Consider the following 25362-nt stretch of genomic DNA (forward strand, 5'->3'; position numbering starts at 1 on the left):
ATAACTGGGAAAGAAAGGAAAATTACAAACAGGCAGGAAGCAGTTTTTGGGGATGATGGGTATATTCGCTATACTGATTAGTGGCGACTGTTTCACAAGTGTATAAATGTAACAAAATATCACATCACTCAGCGCAATTCATTATGTATCAATTATACCTCAAAAATATATTTTGTATTATATGTATTACAGTATATAAAAATATGTATTATGTAATTATTGCTATATAACACACATAATTATACATATTATGTAAGCATATATATTATAAATTTAACATATATATTAAAAATATCCTATATATAGCATATGCCTGAATCTCTTAAAAGCTTTTAAATAGTTCCAAAAATATTTAAAATGATATGTATCATTGTTTTTTAAATTTTTAAAAGATTTTATTATTTTTTCATGAGAGACACACAGAGAGAAAGGCAGAAACACAGGCAGATGGAGCAACAGGCTCCATGCAGGGAGCCTGACGTGGGACTCGATCCAGTGTCTCCAGGATCACACCCCGGGCTGAAGGTAGTGCTAAACCGCTAAGCCACCCAGACTGCCCTGTATCATTTTTAAATTAAAAAATTCTGTCGTGTAAGAACCATAAGTGTTCAACAGTGAAGTTATTAAAAATATTTCTTATGCTGGTGCTGTGAAATCTGCTGGAATTCTAGCGACTCTGTTACTAGTAGCCTCCTCTTGCTGCTAGGGAAACCAAAATTAAGGCCAGGCAGCTAAAATCAAGCAAAGAAAACAAAACTAATCCTTTGTTAAGTGAAAATTAACCTTTTGAAACACCTTGATAGTTACTGAAAATGGTCCCAGAAGTTATTACATCCCAATTATTTTCCAAAAGGAAAAACACATTGAATTTCTAGATTAAATAAATAACTTGCCTTGCTTATATGGCTAGAAAAAACATCTTTACTTCTGTATTGTCTTTCTTCAGGAGTAACATCTCTTACAATAGTATGAAATAGAAGAGTTCTAATTATCAAACAGGGTTCTCCTAGGTTTTTCTAAGAAGCAGCTATTTTTCATTTCTTAAAACAGAGAAATGACGAAGGTGAGGATATACTGATAGGTTTCTAGGTACGTAGAGAAAAAGAGGGCAGCATTAAAATGAGTCCTTTATGGAAGAAAGGAAGCCCCAGAAAGCCTTTCTATACTGGGAATTGAGGAAAACTCAGGAGAGTACAACGTTTATCTGGCTTGGCAATTTACCCAGCATGGCTTTGGGAGGTACAGATACTGGAAATTTTCAAACATTAAATCAAAACCTAGAATAAATGAGACTAAGAGTATCTAGATTTTTAAAAGACTAAAGTATGTGGTATTAAAGATTATTAAGAGACCATCTAATCATCTTCAGACCAATATAACATAATAATTAAGAGCACAAATTCTGTGGTGGGAGTACCTAGATTCAAATCCTGGTTCCTTCACTTACTAGTTATGTGCTCTTCGGCAAGTCATTTTTACCTCTCCAAACCTCAGCTGTCTCATTTGTAAAATTCAAGTAACAGTCCTACTTTCAAAACACTTCAAAGGATTAAATCACATCGTAACATAGAATTATGGCCTACCATTTAAATGTGTAGCCTCGAGGGGTGCCTGGGTGGCTCAGTGGTTGAGCATCTGCCTTCAGCTAAGGGCCTGATCCCAGAGCTTCTGGATCAAGTCCCACATGGGACTCCCCACGGGGAGCCTGCTTCTCCCTTTGCCTTTGTCTCTACCTCTCACCGTCTCTCATGAATAAATAATATCTTTAAAAATAAAAATTAAAAAAAGTCAATATGTAGCCTCGAGCCAGGCTCCCTGATTTGAATTCTTGGTTCTGCTACCTACTAGCTATGATTTGATCTTGGGCAAATCACTTCTCCACACCTTAGTTCCTCATCTGTAAAATATGGATAACACTTCCTACCCCATAAGGCTATTGAATGGGGGCACCTGGGTGGCTCAGTCTGTTAAGCGTCCGACTCTTGATTTCAGCTTAGGTTATAATCTCAAGATCCTTGAATCACATTCCCCATGGGGCTCTGCATACTCAGTGTGGAATCTGCTTAGGGGTTCTCTCTCCTCCTCTCCTTTTGTCCCTCCCCCCACTCATGCTGTGTGTGTCTCACTCTCAAATAAATAAATTTTTTGAAAAAAGAGGATTAATTATTGTGCATAAAGCACATGAAACAGAAGAGCACATAAGTGAAATAGTCATTACTGAAATGCACTTTGCAAATATTAAGCTTCAATAAATGGTAATTACTAATATTAGGCAAGAGGCACAATGCACTTAAAATTGTTATTTCTAAATGTATAGTTTTTACTTTTTTTAAATTAATTAATTTATTTATTTATGATAGTCACAGAGAGAGAGAGAGAGAGAGAGAGGCAGAGACACAGGCAGAGGGAGAAGCAGGCTCCATGCACAGGGAGCCCAACGTGGGATTCGATCCCGGGTCTCTAGGACCGCACCCTGGGCCAAAGGCAGTTGCTAAACCGCTGCGCCATCCAGGGATCCCTAGTTTTTACTTTTTAAAAAGAGAACACTTGGGTGGTAAACATAGTAAAAGGAGAGCTGGCTCTTTTTTTTTTTTTTTTTTTTTTTTTAGAAGTAACAGAATTTGATGTCTGTTATTTCTACTCCTCTTATAATGTTCAAAGCCTAAGGTTACTTTGTAGTTCAGATTATGCTTCAATGTTTCCATGAAGAATTCTCAGACTATATTTCAATTTTTGGTCTCCTTCCATATTAGTCCCACAGTAGATATTTAATAAACATTATGTTACTTGATTTAATTGGGTAACCAAGACATCCATATCCCAGACTTTTCCTTCCAACATAGGCTCTTTAGGGAGACAAGATAGGAGAGAGAAAGCTGAAATGATTTAAATTTGGTAGTAAAATTAAAGGCTGCTCAGAGTGGAGACAAACTATCACAAAAGGTCAGTTAGAAATGGAATGAGAATGATGTACTCATATATTTAAATATATATATATATATATACACACACACACACACATACACACACATGTTTAAGTGTGTGGAATGCTCAAAAGAGAACATAAGCAACTGAACATTACACATTTTTGGCTAGGTTCTGAACAACCAGTGCAGAAAGAAAAAGAAAATATTTGTATAATTTTACATTTCAGGAAATTCTGGCTGAGAGAGGATCATACCAATGGTCATGTACACCTTTGGGTAGTAAGGACATCTTAAGAACAGTTAATTCTAGGGCACCTGGGTGGCTCAGTGGTTGAGTGTCTGCCTTCAGCTCAGGTAGTGATTCTGGGGTCCTGGGATTGAGTCCCGCATCATGCTCCCCAGAAGGAGCCTGCTTCTCCCTCTACCTATGTCTCTGTCTGTTTCTCTCTCTCTCTCTCTCTCCCTGTCTCTCAGGAATAAATAGATAAAATATGTTTTTTAAAAAAGAATAGTTAAGTCTTCAAATCCATGGACACAGAATATCTTTCCATTGATTTGTGTTTTCTGTAAAGGGCAGACAGCAACTATCTTAGACTTTGTGGGCCACACAAGTCTCTTGCAATGACTCAACTCTGATCCTATAGCATGAAAGCAGCCAGCCACAGACAATAAGTATATTAATGAGTCTTGGTTTCTTAAAACTGCATTTAAGGATATGAAGATATGAATGTCACATAATATTCATGCATCACAAATATTTTTTTCCAATCACAACTATAAAGAATTATTATTTTTTTAAAGATCTATTTATTTATTTGAGAGAGAGAAAGAGAGCACAAGTCGAGGAAGGGGCAAAGGGAGAGGGAGAGCGACAATCCTCCAACAAACTCACTGCAGAGTTCCATGCAGGCCTGGATCCCAGGACTTTGAGATCATGACCTGAGCTGAAAGCAAGAGCTGGCTGCTAACCAACTGAGCCACCTAGGCATCCCTATAAAGAATTATTCTTGGCTCCAAATGTGGAAGGCCAGATTTGACTCATGGGCCATAATTTGCCAAGTCCTCCCTAAGATCTTCATGGTATTTCATGACTTTGGTTCTCTCCCATGCATCTAGAATGGTACTAGATATATACCATCCTTGGAAGAAATGAAAAAATAATCACTCAAATCATGTTCAATAGGTTTAATTCTCTTATAGAATCCAGTTAAAAATGGCTGCATATAAGTGACAAAAATTAAGTGTTTAAAAAAAAAACTGGGGGCAGCCCGGGTGGCCCAGCGGTTTAGCGCCACCTTCAGCCCAGGGTGTGATCCTGGAGACCCAGGATCAAGTCCTGTGTCGGGCTCCCTGCACGGTGCCCCTCTCTCTCTCTCTCTGTCATGAATAAATAAATAAAATCTTAAAAAAAAAAAAAACTGGTTAGGATATGAAGCAACAGACTTTCACACAGGGGTAGCTGAAATGTAAACTAATGTAACCAACCATTTTGGGAGATAGACATTGTTGGGGTAATCTTTGATGGGCCCTTAGTGTCCCTGCATTTTTTTTTTTTTTCTGAAAATGCCAAGAATATCAGGCCCTGACTCTTTACCCAGGTCATTTTTCATTTGCAATGAGCAATATGGAGAAATGCACTGAGCAGGCTTGTCACCACTCATTAATAAGTGTTCCTCTCTGTTAACGTAACCAATTGCATGCATGCCCATCTAAATCCACCTACATTATTCCAACCCGTCTACCTCTTGTGGGATATGAAAGCTAAGGAAACCATTAGAAACCTAAATCTTTGGCTACTACTTTTGCCATGATTTTCTTTTAAATCCTGTGTCTGGTCCAGGTATCGAGTATCTTCTGCCAGCATCAAACAAATGCCAAGCCAATTTGTTAGCTTGCAAGTAGGATAAAATCTCAGACTTTTCAGACTTCTTGACAGGAATTATATACCAAAGTGAAGATTTGCACTCCTAAGCAATTGCACTCCTAAGTTTATACTGAAAAGAAATGCATGCATTGTGTATTAAAATATTTGTACAAGAATATTCTTAACAGCATTTTTAAACTTTATTCCTCATACTTTTGCTTAAATCTTCTTTTTCATCCACCTTTTGAGGCTACAATGATCCATATAGCAATGGATTACAGTTGGCAACATCACTATGAAATTACGGTTAGCTTAACATAGATACAACTTAATATAGAGAAAAATATTTATAGACATGTGGGCATACATGGATTAGTACACACATGTATATATTTCTTTGCTCTGTCATCTGAGAGGGGCCTAAATGAAATGATACTCTCTTAGCAACAATCACACCTACCAGCCAGACTTTGGTTTGTAATACCATTCTCCAATAAAAAGAAGCAGGGCTCCTTGGAGAAATGGCTGATTCTAGGAATGGGACAACAAGCTGAGCCTAGACTATTCTGAAGTAACAGAAAGTAAAGAAGTGGTTAAAAACAAAAGCAAAGAAAAAGCTCACATTGAGAGGAGTATGACAAAAAGAGTAATCAACTGAAAGACTCCTATGGCCAAAGGTGGAACAATGTGAGTAGCAAAATAAGTAAAATAATATTTATTATAATTCCAAGTATAAAATATCCACACATCCATACTGATAAAAGTAATTGAGTAAATTAATAAATGAGGAGAAGAGACAAATCTCCTGACACTGTCTCCAAGAGACACTGAAGAAACATGATAGGTACTACCTCATCAGCTGGTCAAAGTCTACACTAATAGTCATAAATCATGTTGACAATATGTACCACTGATATGATGTAACCCTCCTCTCAATAATCCATAATCCTACTCCTACCTTGAGAAACACATCAAACTCCAATAGTAGCAAATCCTACAAATACCAGACCAGCACTCCTCAAAGCCATCAAAGCTATCAAAAACAAAGAAGGTGTGAGAAACTGTCAGAGACAGGAGGAACCTAAGGAAAATTATAATTTTTTTTAAAGATTTTACTTATTTATTCATGAGAGACACAGAGAGAGAGGCAGAGACACAGGCAGAGGGAGAAGCAGGCTCTTTGCAGGGAGCCCCATGTGGGACTTGATCCTGGAACTCCGGGATCAGCCCTGAGCCAAAGTCAGATGCTCAACTCCTGAGCCACCCAGGCATCCTGGGAAACATTATAATTAAATGTAATGTGGTATACTTACTGGAATCCTGGAACAGAAAAAAAAAAAAAAAAAAAAAAGGACATTAGGGCAGCCTGGGTAGCTCAGCGGTTTAGCGCCGCCATCAGCCCAGGGCCTGATCCTGGAGACCCGAGATCAAGTCCTGCATCAGGCTCCCTGCATGGAGCCTGCTTCTCCCTCTGCCTGTGTCTCTGCCTCTCTCTCTGTGTGTCTCTCATGAATAAATAAATAAAATCTTAAAAAAAAAAGACATTAAGTAAAAAACTAAGGAAATCGGAATAAACTATGAATTTTAGTTAATAATAATACTTATGGTCCCTTAGTTTTGACAAAAGTACCATATAACACAAAATGTTAGTAATAGGATAAACTAAACAGTGTGTAGGAATACTCTGGACTTTCACGTCTATTTTTCTGTAAATCTAAAACTTTTCTAAAAAATAATTTCTATTAAAATCCTAACTCTCCTTCAAGGCCCATTAGAAATCCTGTCTCTGGGACACCTGGGTGGCTCAGCAGCTGAGTGTGTGCTTTCGCCTCAGGGCGTGATCCCAGGTTGGGGGGATTGAGTCCCGCATTGGGCTGCCCGTGAGGAGCCTGCTTCTCCCTCTGTCTCTCATGAATAAATAAATAAAATATTAAAAAAAAAAAAGAAGAAGAAAAAAAAAAAGAAATCCTGTCTTCTGCAAGAAACTATCCCTGACCACCCCCAACTTAAATGAGATCTCTCCTTCCACAGAATGTACCCTACAACACCTCTGCTGAGCACCTACCATATTTTGCCCAACAAAATTATTTATAAACATATTTCATTTCCCTTAGTTCAAAAGCATCTTAACATCAATCAAATTTATATTTGTCATGTTACTTAATACAAAATCAGCTCAAAGCAAAATCGAGAAACCAACCAATCCAGATGAAAGTCACTTCAAGTTACGGTTAGTATCTCCTCAGGCAGTTTCATTCTACTTTTGAGCAACTCTAATAATTAGAAAGTTCTTCCTGCTGGGTTGAAACCAAATGTTCTATAATTTCCTCATTTACTGCATGAATGAATGAATGACAACTAGCTCTGTGAGAGCAGGGAACACCTTCTGTTTTACCTAATACTGTATCTGCAGTACGTGGCACACAGTACATACCCAAAAAACATTTGTTTTTTTGAATGAGTAAATGGCTAGGGGAAGGGCTGCAACTTTTCTTTCCCCTCTTACACAATTCAATTTACTGCTTAGCTAATGACCATCCTCCTGATTATACACTCACATAAAATGGAATCATTTAATTCTTCATACCCTTCCCTGTAGGTCTTACCATTTAAACTAGTTTAACTGAGGCTGTAAGAGGTTTAGTAATTTTGTGCACTTATATAAAAAGTGCTAAAGGAACTGGGATCAGTAGAATCCCCGCAAGAGTGTACAACTGACGACTAGATATGAACCAGAAAACTAGGGCTGAGGCAGCAAGGTCCCCCCCCACAACCTTTTGTCCCCCGGTTCCTCTGGGGAAAAGCTCCTGGACTTGGGGCAAATCACTTCACCTCTAGTTGGCCGGCTTTCTCGTGTGAAAAGAAAAAGCTCGGACTCAAGGCCCTAGTATTTTCAGCTATTAGGGTTTTGCTTATTTTTCCCAAATCTTCAAAATCAAATCAGTGTTAACACTGCACGAAATCTCGTTCCCGGTCGGTCACCTCAACTAACAGGTGAAAGGTTGGTCTCCGAGATCTTCCCCGCCGCTTCCATTCTTGAGGTTCTCTGTCCTCCCCACACCCCTGCTGCGGTTGGGTCTGGGATGGGGAACGACAGGTTACAAACATCACCTGAAGTAAATAAAACACAAATTCAAAGCCTGCACCACAACAGCGCTTCTGAAAAGGAAGCGCTTCTACGACTCTTCAAGAAAACCATGAGGAAAGTCCTTTCCCCACAACTCTTGAAGGAAGACAAGGGAGAGGAGGACGCCCTCTCACTCTGCCAACGCCCTGAGGCAAAGACGGGGCCTCCGCAAGTCTGAGGAAAAACGCACACTCTCCGAAGAACGAAGCAACAGAAACCTCAAAAGCCAGGTCCTCGGTAGCTGCAAACACACCTCCAGATCAGGAGGTTCCTGGGGCCACGGCGCCTCCCAAACTTCCAGAACGTTCTGTGAAGAGCAAGACGCACGGAGCGCAAGGCACCCGGATGGCGAGCGTAACTCCCAACTTCCGGTGCTTCCGCGCAGGCGCAGACCTACCTAACCGTGGCCCCGCCTTTCCCGCTGTTTATTTAAAATCTTCCCTTCCTTTATTTTTAAAATTTACTTATTTTTTTTATTTATTTATTTATTTATTTATTTATTTATTTATTTATTTATTTATTTATTTATTTACTTATTTACTTATTTATCTATTTAATGTTCCAAGGTATGGTCATTTTGTCTTTTTTTTTTTTAATTGGAGTTCAATTTGCTGACATTTAGTGTAACACCCAGTGCCTGCTGTTTAGATGGCGCAGTTTGCACACACTGCTAAGTAGTTAGGAAAAAGTAAGGGGTTTGTTTGTTTTGTGCATTTGACTTAGTTGCCTGGAGTTGACTTTTTACAGCTTTCTAAAACTTAGGCTCATTCTTTTACTATTATTACTGACAGTATAAAATCAAAGTGGCCTCAGGTTTATGCAAATTATGAAAAAAAATGCTCACTTTTTCATTAGGGGCTGTACATTTACCATGTGTGTTTACTCTTTTGGAATCCATGGCTTTCACACCTGACTGAAGTTCAGCAAATTATTAAGCGCTGATGTTCACAACTGCAAAAACTGAAAAAGAAAAAGAAAAGTCACCACTTGCCCAGAGCATATTGTTAGGATACAAAATCATGTCTTCCTTTGGAAAATACATATTGCTGGGGGGAAAAGAATACTGCGCCAGGAAAAAATCTTCTGTAACACCCTTGTCATATGGATTAATTATTCCCTGCAACAACCATTTTATACATTTAGAGTTGTGTTTTATTATATTATTAAAATTAGGGGCGCTCTTTTAATAGCCCTGTTGGACAGTAGAGTCAGGATAGTACAGGTCAGATTAATCAAGACATGACTCCAGCAATATTGTGTGGATTTCAGAACTCAAGGAATTGAGTCAACTATTGGTATGAGCCAGAAGGTTTGGGTTTGCTAGAGGACCCTCTTTGAAAAGTCCTATTTTGACCATGCTAATTGCAGAGGGATAGGAGAGGCATCCAAAATTAAGCAACAATATAGTTTCAACAAAGAAGAGTGCAGGATATAGCCTTTCCTATCTACTTGTTATACTGTAAGGCGATGTAGCTGGACTGAGAGCAGGGACTCCAGTTCTGGCTATGAAACTGGCAAGTGCAAAGAATGGTCCATTCTGGAGAGGGGTAGAATTGGAGTTCTGAGCAACTGACCAGACTAGAGAGGGAAAAGAAAACTAATCTTATCAAGAACCTACTGTGTACCAAGTACTATACCAGATACATTGCATACACGATTCTATTAATCTCCATAAATGCTGTAAAGTATATGTTATTCTCATTTTAAAGAGGGGGTACTAGGGCTCAGAGATTAAGTTACTTGGCCAAGATAATATAGCTAATATAAAAAGAGCTGAGATTCAAACCTAAGTCTATCGGATGTCTAGGCCACATCCCTACCTCTACAGCTCCTCCTCCACACAAAGACCCACACAAAGATCTGGAAAACATCATAGGTCACATAAGTGCAAAAATGACTTAGCAGAAAGCCACAAACTGTGGAGATAGCATTGATTGTTCATTCTTCCTTTTTTAAATGTATCCTTACTTTTTTTTTTTTTTTTTTTATTAGAGAGAGACATGGAGGGGCAGAAGGAAAGAGAGAATCCCAAGCAGGCTCTACACCCAACACAGAGCTCCATGCAGGGCTTGATTCCACAACCCCAAGTTCATGACTCAAGCCAAAATCAAGAATGGGTCACCCAACTGCCTGAGCCACCCAGGCACCCCCGTCCTTAATTTTTTCAATCAACAAATATTTGTGTAGTGGCTTTATATCATGCCTCCACCATTTACTTAGCTCTGTGACCACAGATAAGTGACAGCCTCTTGTTTTTCTTATCTTAAAATGAGAATAATTGTGCCAGTTCATAGATCGATATATGCAAGCTTTCTAAAACAGTGCCTAAAATATAAGCACTTGTTTACTTGCTATCATTATTATTTAAATGTTTCCTTAATGTTATCTTGCAGCTATATGATATTTGCCCAATCCATTCCTTCTCCCATTCTCCTAGATAATTGTTTCATACTGTCTCTCCTTTCTTCAAATATCTAGCACCTCTTCCTCCTCCTCACTTTCACCTAAAGGCCTTCCTTACTATTTATATGAGAGAAACAAAAGCATCTAAAAGTGAACTTTCCACCAAGGCCTACAAGGACATCTAGCCATCTATCGTCATCTTTATGTGCAGATTTTGCTTTCCTCCCAATCATGGTAGATTAATTAACTGTGAATGCTCTTAAGTCAAGTCAACAATCCAGGTGGACACCAGATCTCATCTCTTCTTTTTTACTCAAGAACATGTTCCAACAGTTTTCTCCTGTCTCTCTTAAAACATAACTTTTATCCTCTCCACTAGACCATTGTCATTAGGAAATAAATATTTCATTATTTCTCCCATCTTAAAATCTCTGTTCCGTCTTCCCACTGCAGCTAACTATCCCATTATTCTACTCTACTTTATAGTAAAACTCAAAAGGATTGCCTATAATTTCTGTTGTAATGCCTCTTCTTCAATTCTTTCTTAAACCTACGCCAATAAGGTTTTTTTTTCATTTCTAGTGTGCCACAGAAGCTACTCTTGTCATGATCATTGTTGAATCTAGTAGACAATTTTCAATACTAATTTTACTTGTCAATCAATGGTATTTGTTACAGTCGATCACTTTATTTTCGTGGAGACACTTCTTCTCTTGGTTACCCAATAGCATGCTGTGTATGGTCATGGTCTTCCTGTAACTTCACTGGCCACTTTTCAACAATGTTACTATTTATTTTTTCAATACCCAACCTCTTAGGGGCACCCCAAGTACAGTCCTTGGAATTCATTTCTTCTCTGGCTATATTCACTCCCTCGGTGATCTCATCAACGCATGGCTTTAGATATAATCCATATGCTGACAAATTCCAAATTTCTTTTTTTTTTTTTAATTCCAAATTTCTATCCTCCAGTTTTACCCTTTCCCCTGGACTCTGAATTGGTATAAGCAACTTCCTATTTAATATTGCCACCAAAAGACTTCTCAAATTTCACACTTCCAAAATTGAACTAATTTCCCTGTGCAAACCTCTACCGTCCATAGTCTTCTCTATCTTAGTTAATAACTCACACTTTTCTTGTTGCTAAATTTAAATACCTTGCCTGTTTCTTATATGCCCCATCTCCTCCATCAGGAAATTTTGTTGCCTGTACCTTCGAAATATATCCAGACCCTCACCACCTCCCTGGTCTGAACCACTATCACTAATAACTTGGGTTATTGCAATTACCTTCTTACAGATCTCCCTATTTATGCCTTGCCCTTTGAAGTCCTTTTTCAGCATAGTAACCAGGGTAATCCTGTTAAAACAGAAGTCAGAATTAAAGCTTATGTCCTTCTGATGACCTACAGGGCCTAAGTGAGCCAGTTACCCTATTAACCTACCCTAATCCCTTCTACTACTACCTTTCTAATTTGTTCCTTCTGTTCCAAACACATTGGCCACCTTCCTGTCCTCCTATCTTCAAGCATGCTCCTGCCTTGTACCAGCTTTTCTGTCTAAGGTGCTCTCCTCCCAGATGTATTCATAGTTCACTTTCTCTCCTTCAAATCTTACTTGTTCAACTGTCATCTTCCCAATAAAGCCCACTTTGACTTCCTCATTTAAAAATTAGAACCACTCGGGATCCCTGGGTGGCGCAGTGGTTTAGCGCCTGCCTTTGGCCCAGGGCGCGATCCTGGAGACCCGGGATCGAATCCCACATCGGGCTCCCGGTGCATGGAGCCTGCTTCTCCCTCTGCCTGTGTCTCTGCCTCTCTCTCTCTCTCTGTGTGCCTATCATAAATAAAAATTAAAAAAAAATTAGAACCACTCCTGATCCCTCTTAAACTGCTGTTTTTTTTCATATCATTTGCCACCTTCTAACATACTATATAATATACATACTTATTATGTTTATTGTTTATAGCGTTTCTTCTCTCTCTAGAATGTAAACTACACAAGAGCATGGACTTTTGTCTGTTTTGTTCACTGATGCATCTCCAGCACCTAAAACAATGTCTGCTACCTCACAAGGACTAATAAATATAGTTAAATGCTGAAGTATCATTTGGCCTAACATATGAGGCACCTTCTAGTTTGTGTCTCAATAATAACATATCAGACTTCATTGAATGTTAGTAGCCATAATATGAATAGTACCAATGGAGACTTATATTTTTATTAAAACTCTTAGCATTATTACTATTAGGTTCGAACTAATTTATTTCAAGCTTTGGTCTTCTGGGTCCTGGCTAACTAATTTGTCTGAGAGGTATATACCGGAAACAAATGTTTAGCATTTAATCCTGCTAAGGAGTTTACCTTTGGGAGGCTTAAGTAACACTGTGATTCAGTCATTACCAGAACAAATAAGGGTGTTTGAGTTGTGCTTTTAAAGGTTGTCTACACAATTCAGGTCCAAATATATTGAAACTGACTACATAGATACACTTGGCAACTCTGTAACAGCCCAGCTCTATGATTCACTACTCCCTAGAATTCCTACAGAGAAATATGTTCAATTTACATTCACGTTTAGTGTCAGAAAATGCCTAATTCAGCAGCTGTGAGAAAGTTATAATGAAAAATTAATTCCATAAATTATTTATTCCTGGATGGAAAATGTAAGCTTGAACTTGAAAGCATAGAATCAATAAAATATATATATTTCATAAACCTTGCAATGCCGTATTTCCACATTAGTTGTATAATGACAAGCTGTTATGAGACAGTGTGAAGAATAGCTTAGTGTTTTTTGTGAGATGCCTCAGTTTCATAAGCAGCAGCAAACCCTCTAATCTACTTAGTGGCTTGAATGCTTTGATAATCAATGTACTTCAATATTTTTCCCTTTTAGTCAATTGCAAATATTGAACAAGCATTTTCTTTGGAGACTCTACTGTATATTCTTTTAGTTGTCGGCTTTGTTCCTGGTGTTCTGACCTTGATGTTGTAAACTGTCAAAAGGAAATATATACACACACACAAAGACTAAGGGAATTGTAGAGGAAATCTGATGAAAGAAAAGTGCCTGTTTTCAAATCTAGCCTTTCACCAATTTTCTTTGATACAGGAGCTGATACAGTACTATATTTTCAAGCCTCACCATATATATAAATTCTTATTTTTAAATGATTGGATTTAAACAATTTTTTGTATTGAAAACAACAGGTTCAATATAATAAAACCATAGGATGTTTTAAAAATAGCTGGTTGTTTGGCTTCAAAATCTTTTCTATTTCCAAATAGGTTTGGGTATTTATGTATATATATGGCTTAGAAAATCAAAGCAAAACATATTCAGTTCTTTATGCAGGCACTAAGAAAGAATCTTTACACCCTCTCACCACACTGGTTCTGTTCACCCTCTGACTTATATCTCTCCCGGTTCTCAGCTGACTCTCAATGGTAATCCCTTGTGCTTTAGCTACTTTGGGTTTAATGTGATTATTGAGCATAGTTGTAATTTAAAAATGAGTTCCTTGAAATCTTGACATTGTGACAGATTCTTGTTTCTGGCAAGAGAAACGGTCTTCAGTCCACAGTCATAATATAAAAGCAACTAAGACGAAAACTCAACACACCAGCAAAAACTAGGTCTGAGAACATAAAAATACCTGAATTTAAGGCATTTGGAACTGGATAAAGAAATTCCTACTCTTCAAAGCATAGTCAAGTTTTATCATATGAAAACGAATAAAAAATAGATAATACCTATCTCTTTGCCCCTACATCAGATCAAGGGTGTGCACTAGTTAGAAATTTAGTTATCACTTTACCAGGTATGCACTGCTTTTTGAGGCAGCCAGAGTTCTTTTTTTTTAATTGAAATACAGTTGACATGCAATATTATATTAGTTTCAGATCTATAACACAGTGATTTGACAGTTAAAAACATTACAAAATGCTCACCACAAGTGTAATTACCATCTGTCACCATACAAAATTATTATAATATTACTGACTATATTGCCTATGCTGTGCTTTACATGCCCATGACTTACTTATTTTATGACTAGAAGTTTGTATCTCTTTATCCTCTTCACCTCTTCCACCCATCCTCACGACCCCCTCCCCTCTGGTAGCCACTAGTTTGTTCTCTGTATTTATGAGTTTCTGAGTCTGGTTTTTTAGGTTTTTATTTGTTCATTTGTTTTTTAGATTCCAAATAAAAGTGAAATCATATGCTGTTTGTCTATTTCTGATCTACTTCACTTAGCATAACCCACTCTGGGTCCATCCATGCTATTGCAAATAGCAGAATTTCATTTTTTATGGCTGATTAACATTCCATTGTGTGTATGTATACTGTATACATATACAATATGCAGATATATGTATATACATACACACACACATACACACACACCACTTCTTCTTTATCTGTCCCTCTATTAATGGACACTTAGGTCACTTCCATATCTTAGCTTTTATAAATAATACTGCAATAAACATAGGAGTGCATGCATTTTTTAAAATGAGTGTTTTCATTTTCTTCTGGTACATACCTAGCAGTAGAATTACTGAAGCATATGATTTTTTGAAATTTTTTGAATAACTTTCATACTGTGGCTGCACCAATTTACACTCCCACCAACAGGGCATGAGGGTTTCCTTTTCTCCACGTCCTTCCCAATACTTGTTATTTCTTACCTTTTCGATACTAGCTATTCTGACTGGTGTGAGGTAATAACTCACTGTGGTTTTGATTTGCATTTCCCTGATGGCTAGTGCTGTTGAGGGTCTCTTCATGTGTCTGTTAGCCACCTGTATGTCTTTTGTGGAAAAAGGACTGTTCAGAACCTCTGCTCATTTTTAAACTAAATTGTGTTTATTTGTTTAGCGTTGAATTATGTAACTTCTTTATATATTTTGAATAGTAGCCCCTTGTCAAATATATCATTTGCAAATATCTTCTCCCATTCAGTAGGTTGCCTTTTTGTTTTATTGATGGTTTCCTTCTCTGTGCCAAAATGTTTTAGTTTAATGTAATCCCAATTGTTTATTTTTACTTTTGGTTTTTTGCTTTTTACTTGCCTAAGGAGTGGCTAGATTTATGCTAATTACCTTTACCTCCACTAACTCTCTCTTGTACTACATCCATAGAGAGCTCCAAAAGGAAACTGCTGGGCAGGGAGGGAGCAGGCTGCATATTGAGAAATGTATGGTTCCAATATATAGTACTGTAGGTAGAACACAGAGAAGATGAACCCAAGAGGAATGTAAACAGAATTTTGTAGTTTTTCATGTGCTCCATCATTTCAGAGTAACAGAAGATCAGGCAATAAGATAAGAAAAGCCAGTAGAGTGGAAGTTTAATAGGCCAATGCCTAGTAGACGTGGAAATTGAAATAAGAACTGACATATATACAGGTGGATAGGGGACAGAACCAAAAGAAATATACACATTCTATTTGTTGACAAACACTTAAGTCTGAGAACTCTTCTAGAAAGTGAGTGTAAGAAGAAAAAAATCAACATGGAACCTATGAAAAAATATCTCTGAACAAGAGAAAGGAAATGACATCATAAAGACAGAAAGGAAACTGTAAAAATGATCTACTACAGGACCCAAAAGAAAAGTTCAAGAGACCACTTGCATCCCTAACAGAGTACAAAAAGCCACACGTTCTATAAACATGCATCTATAAGTATGAGACGAAAGATATAAACAGGATCAAATGAAAACTCAATAGAATGTTATGAATGAAATAGAGGACAGGGAATGATACAAAAATAATGCAACCACAGAATTAAAATCCCTATTGGCAAAAAGAAAGACTTGATTCTGTAAGAATATTGAATAAATGATGAGGGTTACTTGAGACACTCCTGGTGAAGAGATAAAGGTTGGGGGTAGGTAGAACAGATAAAAGCAGGAAAAGAGAGAAAAAATAATCGCCTCATGAATAGGCTAAAGCGAATGGAAGAAAATAAAATATATGATTGGAAGAACACTTTCCTGATGTGAAAAAAAGCCCATAGATGGGAAGAAGTAGTCATGTTCTTGGCAAAAGTAAATGACGAAGACCTACATCTAGACAAGCCTGCAAATTTTTTAAATTACAAGATACAGAAGACGTTCTACAAAGATCTATGAAGGAAATAAAAGATGTTTCCTAGAAAGCAGAAAAAATCATGTTCACCTCAGACTTCTCTGCTGTCCCATTAAATTACAGGAGATAATTACTCCAAGCTATTTTTAGCCAACTGAGAGAGAAGGACAGGCAATGAGCACTCAAGTTAAATAAAGGCATTAATCTAAAGAATTACAAAGATAGCCACAAAACTAAACAGAAATGCAATGCATTCATTTATGCCCCTCTTCACGTCCTTTTGAACCTTGCCTTCCTGGTCTCAACACCTGCTCAGTTTCCCAGGCCAAGCAACCCTGTCAGAGTCTCTTGTTGTTATTACAATAGTAAGTCCTGATTGCTCCAACTGGATTTTGTCTCCTGACACCACCAGCTGACTCAGTCTTCCCAAGCAGATGTTAAAGTCTAGCTTTGGCATGGGCTCCATCCTACATGCTGCAGAGGGAACTGCATTGACCCTGTGAGATCCATTGAGGGAGGCTATGGCTTCTCCAGTAACTGCCAGGAGAGGCTTATATCACAGCCTGTAAATAGGGAGGAGTTAACTTCTGTGGGGCACACTTTGAGCAATGAAGAGAAGAGAGGGAAAAGCAAGCAGATAAAGTTTCACCTTTCTTCCCCCTGATTGGTCCAAGATTCAAAAGCTCCCTTGGCCTTTCCAAAGATGTCCTGTGTAACCAAGCAAGCAGCTATTTTTCATGAAGCTGAGCATAGTTTGCCATCTTACATTTGCTTACCTCCTTCCCTGTTTTACTTTACTTTTTCCCTCAGCGTTGTTTCCCGGGGATTGAACCCTCTGATAAAACATTAGTTCCAAAAACTTCACCTTAGGTTCTGTTTTCTGGAGAACTAGGCTAAAACAACAAAGTTACTATTAAAAGGGAAGACACATAATGTAAAAACTCTGAATGATAATCTGGATCAAAATACTCAAAACATCTAAACATTATCAGAGAAAGGAGTAAGAAAAGGACAAAGGCCAGAGGAGAGTAATGGAGAGAGAGGTATGCTAATTTCTCATTTCCAAGAGGGGAATCTTAAAAGATGTCATTACACATTTGATTCTTGTGAGTTGGAGAAATATAAGGTAAAGAACATTTTAGGGAAAATAGTGTTAATTGTATGGAAATTAAAAATAGAATATTAAAAACTTTTAAACATTATAGAAAAGCCAATGAAATCTGATTTGTAGAGAAAAAGACACAAAAAACAGGAAGGAAGTTTAAAACATAAAAATCTAAAATAAGGGGTGCCTGGGTGGCTCAGTCAGTTAAGCACCTGACTTCAGCTTGGGTCATGAGCTTGGAGTCCTGGGATCAAGCCCCAGGGGTTGGGTCTTGGGTTCCCCATTAAGTGGAGAGTCTGCTTGTCTCTCTTCCTCTACCCCTCACTCCTGCTTGTGCTCTCTCACTCTCTCAAATAAATAATGTCAAAAAAACTAAAACAAAATTAATCAATTTAATCTTATAAATGATGTTGAAGCTATTTAAAGAAAAATAAAAGTATATACTACAAATAAAGAGAATGGTAGAGAAGACAGAACAATTTTCAAAGTTGGAAGCAAAAGGAGTGACAACTAACCTAATAAATCCAAGAAAGCTAAAACCCAGCCTGGCAATGGGAGAGCATCAGAAAGCAACCCAGAACTCCCAGAGGCTGAGGAATTGGTTTCAGAGCTTCTGGTCTATCAGAGGTGTGACTAAAAGGCAGAATAATTACTGAGGTCCTGTTTAAGAAGCATTCAGAATCTGAGGTGCTCTGCCAATAGCCATGTGACTCCTCCCTTAACTCAGCAGAATCAGGGATTCTTTCTCTGGAGAGGGTAACCTGACAGTCTTTGACTGGGGGACCACAGGTGCAACTGAAGTGGACTTTGCTGGAAACAGGAGAAGAGAGCACATGCACACAGAAAGTGATATTCTCTTCCCACAATTGCTCTTAAAATATTGGTATCAAGATCATTTCTTCCAGGCAGGGGACAGGAAGGTTGTTCTATGAGGCATCTAAATAGATTAGGTGAAAAGACTTCAAGATGCTGACATTGGTGTTTCAAATGAACCCAATCACATGATGCTGCAGAGAAGCCTGCCATCTACAAGCCCAACTGACATATAGTTTCCAAAAAAGATTTGAGTCCCTAAAATATGAACAAAAAAATCAAAAAATGCCTCTAATGTAAAAAATAGAAACTGAAACAAATAGAAAAAAGCAAATTGGAAGAAATTCACTGTGTAGAGAGTCTAAAACCACAAAATAATAATTTATGCCTTCAGATGAGGAAAAAACTCCATCCAAGGAACAAGCACAAAATACTATTTTTTTTTCTTTTCAAGATTTTATTTATTTATTGAGACAGAGAGAGCACAAGCGAAGGAAGGGGCAGAGGGAGAAGCAGACTTCTCTCTGAGCAGGGAGCCTGATGTATGGCTCGACCAGGCCCCCTGGATCATGACCTTAGCAGAAGACAGAGCTTAACTAACTGAGCCACTCAGGTGTCCCAAGAACAAAATACTATTAAGAACAAAAATTTCGGGATCCCTGGGTGGCGCAGCGGTTTGGCGCCTGCCTTTGGCCCAGGGCGCGATCCTGGAGACCCGGGATCGAATCCCACGTCGGGCTCCCGGTGCATGGAGCCTGCTTCTCCCTCTGCCTGTGTCTCTGCCCCTCTCTCTCTCTCTCTCTGTGACTATCATAAATAAATAAAAATTAAAAAAAAAAAAAAGAACAAAAATTTCAGGGGCACCTGGGTGGCTCAGTGGTTGAGCATCTGCCTTTGGCTCAGGATGTAATCCCAGAGTCTTGGGATTGAGTCCCACCTCAGGTTCCCCATGGGGACCCTGCTTCTCCCTCTGCCTATATTTCTGCCCCTTTCTTTGTGTCTCTCATGAATAAATAAATTTAAAAATGTTAAAAAAAAACATGAAAATTTCAAAGAACAAAATAAAAAATAAAACAACAATAATGAAAATGCAAAGCTGAATGGAAGGACCAAAAGATAAAGTTGACAAAATGCCCCAAGAAGTAAAAGACAAAGACAAAGAGAATATGAGGGAAAAGGTATTAGTTGTCCCATATCTAGTAATAGGAGTTCCAAAAAGACATAACAGAGAAAATAGAGGAGGAAGAAATCATTCAAGGAATAATATAAGAAAATTTTCTACAATGAAAGAACATGACTTTCCAAACTGACAGGGCCTCCCACATGTGTAGGACAATGGATAAGAATATACCCACATCAAGTACATGGTCATAATCTTTTATAATATCAAGGCCAAAGGACAAAGAGAAAATCCTAAAATTCTTCAGAATGCTTGCAAAAAATAAAGAACCAGGATAGCATCGGACCTAACAACAACACTGGAAACAACATATTCAAAATTTGGAAGTAAAATTATTCCCAATCAAGAATGTTGTATTCAGTTAAACTATCTTCGTAAAGTGCATGGGTAGAATAAAGGTGTTTTCTGACTTTCAGTTCTCAAAAATTATGCCTCTCATGCATTCCTTTGGAGAAAGTATTCCACCAAAATGAGACAAAGAGGAAGATGTGGGACCTAGACAATGGGGAATTTAAGAAGAGGGGAAGTGAAGGAATCTTTGTTGAAAATGAAGGGAGATCCAAGGAGACAGTTTTGTAGAATTCCTAGAGAATAAACTATCCAGACTAGAACAGGCTAGAAGGCTCTAGGAGAGACATTTTCAGGAGGATAAATTGAAATGAATACCTAATGTATTTGAACATACTGAAAGACTACTTAGATAACTGAGGTAGGGTTTAGCTACTAGTAAATAATAAATTATATTTACATAGAAAGTGAAGCAGACAGAAAGCACAGTTACAAATTCAGGGAGAAGAAAAACAGAATGGAAGAGAAAGTAATCACATTACTTACTGACTTAGCAATTGATATTACAATTCATAATTGTAATAATGTAAACTCTAAATTCTGACACAACTAAAATTATGATACAACTATTTTGAGTCATCAGGGTGGGTGAATGGAACTAAGTTCTCATCTTCCAAAGTGAGACAACAATAGATAATGTCTGAAACTGAAAAGTTAATTTGTGACAGATCTGTCAAAGTGAATTCATATTATTTAAAGAAATAGCACAAACAAGAAATAGCTAAGAGACTTGAAAGTTGAGGCTATAGAAAGTGAGATCTGAGTGGGTGGAGCCAGGCAGGGGACTTTTGTTTGTTTTTTACTAAGATTTGCAGAACTATTTCACTTTTTAAACTATATGCATAAACTATATGCATAAATAATTTTTAAAAAGATTTTTATTTAAGTAATCTCTACACCCAACGTGAGGCTCAAAATCACAACTCTGAGATCACGAGTTACATGCTCCACCAACTGAGTCAGCCAGGGCCCCATATAATTTTAATGAAAATAAAAAATAAAATGAATGAATCCTTTCCTAGTTAGTCTGTCACTTAAACTCACTTTTTTTTTTCAAATTGTAAGCATTTATTTACCCTTTTTTTTTTTTTTTTTTTAGGAATCTCTACACCCAACCTGGGACTTGAACTCATGACCCTGAGTCAAATGTTTTTCTGACTGAGCCAGCCAGGCACCCCAGTGGGCAAAAAATGTTAATGATAATATTAAAGGCTATCATCTATATTTCATTTAGTTATTTTTAATTTTAATTCCATCATAGATAACAATACAGTATTATATTATCAGATGTACAATACTGTGATTCAACAATTTTATACATTATTGAATGATAATCATGATAAATGTACTCTTAATCCCCTTTACTTATTTCACCCAGTCCCCATTCACCTTCCTTCTGATAACCATCAGTTGTTCTCTATAGGTAAAAGTCTACTTCGTAGTTGGTTTGTCTCTTTTTTTTCTTTGTTCATTTGTTTCTTAAATTTCATATTTGAGTGAAATCATATAGTATGTGTCTTTCTCTGAATGACTTGTTTCACTTAGAATTATACCCTCTAGATCTATCCATGTTGTTGCAAATGGCAAGATTTCATTCTTTTTTATGGCTGATTAATATTCCACTACACATGGGACACTTGGGTGAATCAGTGGTTCAGTGTCTGCCTTTGGCTCAGGTCATGATGCTGGGGTCCTGGGATTGAGTCCTGCAACAGGCTCCCTGTGGGAAGCCTGCTTCTCCCTCTACTTATGTCTCTGCCTCTCTCTCTGTGTGTCTCTCATGAATAAATGAATAAAATCTTTAAAAAAAATTCCACTACACACACACACACACACACACACACATCCCACATCTTTTTCTATTCATCTATTGATTGAGACTCAGATAGCTTCCATTTCTTTGAGTAAATACCCAGTAATGAAATTATTGGATCATGTGGTATTTCTATTTTTAATTTCTTGAGGAATCTTCATACTGTTTTCCACATGGCTGCACCATTTGCATTCCCACCTCCAATGCATTTGGGTTCTTTTTCTTCCATATCCTTGTCAACACCTGGACAGGTGTTGTTGTTGTTTCTTTTGTTTTTGATTTTAGTCATTCTGAAAGGTGTGAGGTGATATCTGACTGTGGTTTTGATTTGTATTTTGCTGTTGCTGAGTGCTGTTGAGCATCTTTTCATGACTCTTGGCCATCTATATGTCTTCTTTGTAGAAATGTCTGTTCATATCTTCTGCCTATTTTTAATTTGGATTGGTTTTCTTTTGGCATTGAGTTGTATAAGTTCTTTACATATTTTAGATAAATATTGGATATGTCACTTTCAAATATCTTCTCCTATTCGGTAGGTTGTGTTTTAGTTATGTTCATTCTTTCCTTTGCTATACAGAAGCTTTTTATTTTGATGTAATTCCAATAGTTTATTTTTGCTTTTGCTTTTTTGCTTGCCTCAGGAGACATATCTACATAAATGGAGCTATGACTGACATCAGAGGAATTACTGCCTGTGTTCTCATCTAAGATTATGGTTTCCAGTCTCACATTTAGGTCCTTAATCCATTTTGAGTTTATTTTCGTGTATCGTGTAAGAAAGTGGTTCAGTTTCATTCTTTGGCTTGTAGCTGTCCAGTTTTCCCAATACCGTTTGTTGAATAGACTTTTTCCCATTGCATATTCTTGCCTCCTTTGTCAAAGATTAATTGATCATATAGCCATAGGTTTACTTGTGGGCTCTGCATTCTATTCTATTGATATATGTGTTTATTTTTATGCCAGTACCATATTGTTTTGATTACTATAGCTTTGTAGTACATCTTGAAATCTAGGATTGTGATACCTCCGGCTTTGTTCTTTGCAAGATAGCTTTGGCTGTTTGAGGTATTTTGTGATTCCCTACAAGTTTTAGGATTATTTGCTCTAGTTTTGTGAAAAATACTGTTGGTATTTTGATAGGGATTGCATTAACTATGTAGATTGCTTTGGTAGAGTATCTTTCCATTGTGTTGTCTTGAATTTCTTTCATAAGTGTTCTGCAGTTTTTAAAGTATAGGTCTTTCATCTCCTTGGTTAAGTTTGTTCCTAGGTATTTTGTTATTTTTGATGCAATTGAAAATTATATTGTTTTCTTAATTTCTTTTTCTGCTACATCAATATTTGTGTATAGAAATACAATAGATTTCTGTATATTGACTTTATATCCTGCGACCTTCCTGAATTTATTAGTTTGAATGTTTTTTGGTGGAGTCTTTAAGGTTTTCTAGATATAGTATCATGTCATCTGCAAAGTGACGTTTTTATTTCATCAATTGGTTTTCTTTTCTTTTCTTTTCTTTTTTTTTTCTTTTCTCTTCTTTTTTTTTTTTTTTCCTTATCTGATTGCTGTGGCTGGAACTTCCAGTACTATGTGGAATAAAAGTGGTGAGGGTGGACACCTTTATCTTATTTCTGGCCTTAAGCAAGAAGGTCTCAGTTTTTCCCCCATTGAGGATGTTAGGCATGGGTTTTTCATACACAGCCTTTATTACATTGAGGTGTATTCTCTCTAAACCTATTTGGTTGAGGTTTTGTTTTTTCTTTTTTATCATGAATGGATGTTGTACTTTGTCAAATGCTTTTGTGTATCTATTGAAATGATCATCTGGTTTCTATCCTTTCTCTTGTTGATGTGATGTATCAAAAAACTGAACAACCCATGTATCTCAGGAATGAATCCCACTTGATCATGGTGAATGATTTTTGTATATATTGTTGGATTCAGTTTGCTAATATTTTGTTTAGGATTTTTATATCTATGTTAATTAGATATGTTGGCCAGTAGTTTTCTCTGTTGTGGTGTCTTTATCTAGTTTTGGTATCAGGGTAATGCTGGCCTCACAGAATGAATTTGGAAGCTCCTCTCCTCCTCCTCTTCTTCTACTTCTCCTCGAAGATGCTGGAGATGGGAGGAGCCTAGAGAAAAGCAGAAGCTACAAGGACTACAAATTCCTCAGACGCATAGACTCATCCTCACTCATTCTTCTTAGCTGTCTTCTGTTTTCTTTTGTTCTTCTTTCTCTTCTTCTTCTTCTTCTTCTTCTTCTTTCTTCTTTCTTCTTTCTTCTTCTTCATTTTTTGGAATGGATTGAGAAGAATAGGTATAAAACTTCCTTAAATGTTTGGTAGAATTCACCTGTGAAGCTGTCTGGTCCTGTACTTTTGTTGGTTGTGAGTTTTTTTTTATTAAGATTCAATTTCATTACTGGCAATAGGTCTGTTCCAATTTTCTATTTTCTTCCTGTTTCAATTTTGTTAGTCTATATGTTTCTAGGAATTTATCCATTCCTCCTGGTTGTCTAGTTATTTGGCATATAGTTTTTCATAATATTTTCTGATACTCCTTTGTATATCTGTGGTGTTAGTTATTATTTCTCCTCTTTCATTTCTTTTCTTAAAAAAGATTTTATTTATTCATGAGAGACACAGAGAGGCAGAGACATAGGCAGAGGAAGAAGCAGGCTCCCTATGAGGAGCCCGATGTGGGACTAGATCCTAGGACCCAGGAATCAAGACTTGAGCTGAAGGCAGATGCTCAACCACTGACCCACCCAGGTATCCCTCTCCTCTTTCATTTCTGATATTGTTTATTTAAATCCCACGACCCCCCTTTTTGGATGAATCTGGCTAAAGGTTTATCAATTTTGTTGGTCTTTTCAAAGAACCAGTTCCTGGTTTCATTGACCTATTGTTTTTGTTTCTATTTCATTTATTTCTGCTCTAACCTTTATTCTTTCCTTCTACTGGTTTTGGATTTTATTTGTTTTTTCTTTTAGCTCCTTTAGGTCTAAGGTTAGGTTGTTTGAGGGTTTTTTTGTTTGTTTGGTGTTTTGTTTTGTTTTGCTTCTTGAGGTAGGCCTGATAGCTTTATGGGGTTTTCTCTTGCTGCTTTAAAAATTCTCTCCTTATAGGGATCCCTGGGTGGCGCAGCGGTTTGGCGCCTGCCTTTGTTTGGCCCAGGGCGCGATCCTGGAGACCCAGGATCGAATCTCACGTCGGGCTCCCTGCATGGAGCCTGCTTCTCCCTCTGCCTGTGTCTCTGCCTCTCTCTCTCTCTCTCTCTCTGTGACTATCATGAATAAATAAATAAAATCTTTAAAAAAAATTCTCTCCTTATAGCCACTTTTCACTATTTTAATTATCATGTGTCTTGCATCGACCTCCTTGGGTTGATTTTGCTTAGGGCTCTCTGTCTCTTCTAGACTGGATTTCTGTTTCCTTCCCCAGACGTGGGAAGTTTTCTATTATTTCTTCAAATAAATTTTCTTCCCCCTTTTTATCTCTTTTCTCTTTCTGGGATCCCTATAATGAGAATGTTATTATGCTTTATGGTATTGCTGAGTTCCTTAAGTCTCCTTTCATTTTTTTGTTATTAGTTTTTTTCCCCTCCTTTCAGCCTGATTGTTTTCCATTACTCTGTCCTCCAGCTTACTGATCCCTTCCTATGCTTCCTCTAGTCTATTT

The 25362-nt window shown here is 37.4% G+C and overlaps 1 protein-coding gene across 8 annotated transcripts in view; it reads right to left on the reverse strand.

The window, feature by feature from the left end:
• C6H1orf146 (chromosome 6 C1orf146 homolog) overlaps positions 1-8297 on the reverse strand; it is a 58444-nt gene extending 50147 nt beyond the window's left edge. For 2 of the 8 annotated variants that reach the window (XR_005361243.1, XM_038541372.1), the window contains exon 1: positions 8137-8276. The gene's annotated coding sequence lies outside the window, so the exon portion shown is untranslated. Of the gene's footprint in view, positions 1-7773; positions 7903-8108 lie in introns of all 8 variants that reach the window. The other 6 variants (XM_038541378.1, XM_038541377.1, XM_038541379.1 and 3 more) reach the window with 6 other exon arrangements.
• Positions 8298-25362: the final 17065 nt, after the last annotated feature.

This window comes from Canis lupus, chromosome 6, assembly GCF_011100685.1.
Source record: "Canis lupus familiaris isolate Mischka breed German Shepherd chromosome 6, alternate assembly UU_Cfam_GSD_1.0, whole genome shotgun sequence".
In the NCBI taxonomy this organism is placed as follows: domain Eukaryota; kingdom Metazoa; phylum Chordata; class Mammalia; order Carnivora; family Canidae; genus Canis; species Canis lupus.